Consider the following 2,425-nt stretch of genomic DNA (forward strand, 5'->3'; position numbering starts at 1 on the left):
TTTGGAGTGTTTTCATTATTTTACTAGTCCCTCCCCCCAACTATTACTTACAAATGCTCTCAGACTATTGTGCTACTCTGCAAATACACAAAAGGGACAAAATAATATGCACACATATTAAATACTGTGTTAGTCTCCATTTGCTGTAATGGCAATAAATGGACATCTTGATGATGATTCTATGTGGTGGTAATAAGAAAGTGGTACTGCTGTTTAGTACTTCAAGTAGACCAGTAGCTAAGGTTTTCCAGTTCAAACTAGTATTTCCTGTCTATACTGTAAACTGTTGAATCAGCCTATCAAGGAATCATTTCAATGTTGCTTCAGCCAGCTGCTTTCCATTGGGGAACAATGCAGTGTGACACAATCTTATCAAAATGAGGGTTGTTATAGGGAAAAAAATGTACTTGTGAAAGATTACAGATAATTATATCAGACATGTTTACTTAGGTTGAGCCAGTAACAAAAGTCCAACCAATGGAAGATATTGCAATGAATGCTATTAAATAATCTAAAGTGTTATATTCCCTACCTTATTAGCAAGATGTATAGCTTCATGTTGTTTATGCTGCTGCATGATAGAATAAAAATTGCAGTTTATCATACCAGATAACATTCTTCCAGCTAGGATATGCAGAACAGAATTTAATGTTTTTAGTTATCCTTACTCCAAAAGTACATAACTTGATACTGAGTTCCTCGTTAATGTATTCAAGTTCAAAACTTTATTACATTTACTGTAACCTCGTGCAGAGCAGGTGTTCAGTTCCTTATGAGAATAAGGAATTTAAAAGCTACTCTGAAGTCTGTCTCAAAAGTCAGTAGATGATTTATGGCCGTGTTCTCTTCTGTGGCTGCAATATTACATGTGGTTTAAATGCATATCTAAATTTTTATAAACATCTTCATAATTCTACGATGTGGCTGCATATGATATCTCTGCTTCTGTTTATCATTTCATTATTTATCTTACAATATGTAAAGAGCTACTTCATTTTACCCATTATGGTAAATTTAAAAAAATATAAATAAAAAATCTTTTTCTTGAGATCATTCAACTAAATTCAGAATTTTTTTAGCTGTAAGGCATTCTTTCTACCAGCTGTCTACACCTTATCATTGCTCCCTTAGCAATTTTGCAACAAAATATATTCCTGCAGTTCTTCCATTGCTGGCAAATTTCACAAGCAAGTGATAGCCCTCGAGGCTTTGCCATAATCACACGCAAAGTTCACAAGCAACATACATTAAATTTAAGGCAAAAAATATCGTGGTTTGAATATAGAAACCTCTATAACTTGGAACACAGTGCCGGGGAGGGAAAAACGTCGAAAATAGTATTGTAGCTTGAAGAATTATTATGGGCCTGGCTATCAAAGTTTGGTACATTCTGAAAATTTGTTGACTTCTACTAAGGTAGTTGTGTTAATATATAATATCTAATAATATAATAATTAAGTTAAGGAAAGATTTGCATAAGGTTATATCACAATATGGCTACATATAAAATTTCATTTAAGCACTAATATGCTCTGGCCAAGTGTAATGTGTGGTAATATTCATATTACACTACAAAGTTCAAAATTCGGACTCGTCGAAATTTTGGCAATTCCAGATTTGGGATTTTTCCGGATATTATGTCATCATTTTAAATCTAGTAAGATGGCATGTAGAAATTATAAAATTAAAAATAAGAAATAATGAAGTATTTATGATTTAAAGGGTATCAAAATTTACAAAAAAAGCTTAATACAGTCAAAAGTCGTTAATCTAGACTCGTCGGGACTTCGGCGATTCGGGATTATCGATTTTTCCGGATTATAGATCATCAGTTTAAATCTCGTAAGATGGCATGCAGAAATTCTAAAATTAAAAATATGAAACCGTAATTTATAAAATAAAGAACAATTATAATCTAAAAGGTATCAAAATTTACAAAAAAAGCTTAATATTTATTTGTTTACTTTATTAAACATTTCTTTCAATGTAAGTTGTTTAAGTTGCTTCGTTTTATGTGATAATACTCTCTCTTTAATTCTATAAACAGACATAATTTCTTGTTCAGTTATAAAGTTTCGCTGTTCAAGTCCCGTTAACAGCGTTGTTGCTGTGCCGAGAAAACCGACTAACTTGTCAATCGGAATTTTTTCGTTTTCATTAACCTCTCTGTCACATTCTTCATGTCTTTATCCATTTTTTGCAGCAATTACACTTTTTGTTTGATGGACATCAAAACATACTTTCGTTTTGTACGATCCTTTGGAAGCTCCAGAATCGGAAATTCTATTTGACATAATCGAAAGTTCAAGTTTACTTTTATAACATTGCTTTTACAGTCTGAAAAAAGTAATAAGCCGGATCCAGTTCGAAGATTAAGGAACAACGCAATCATCAACATTAACTGAAATAGATAATTAGATAATTT

The sequence above is a fragment of the Stegodyphus dumicola genome, chromosome 3, assembly GCF_044657685.1.
Source record: "Stegodyphus dumicola isolate Sdum_Otavi_A_Nest chromosome 3, ASM4465768v1".
NCBI lineage: Eukaryota > Metazoa > Arthropoda > Arachnida > Araneae > Eresidae > Stegodyphus > Stegodyphus dumicola.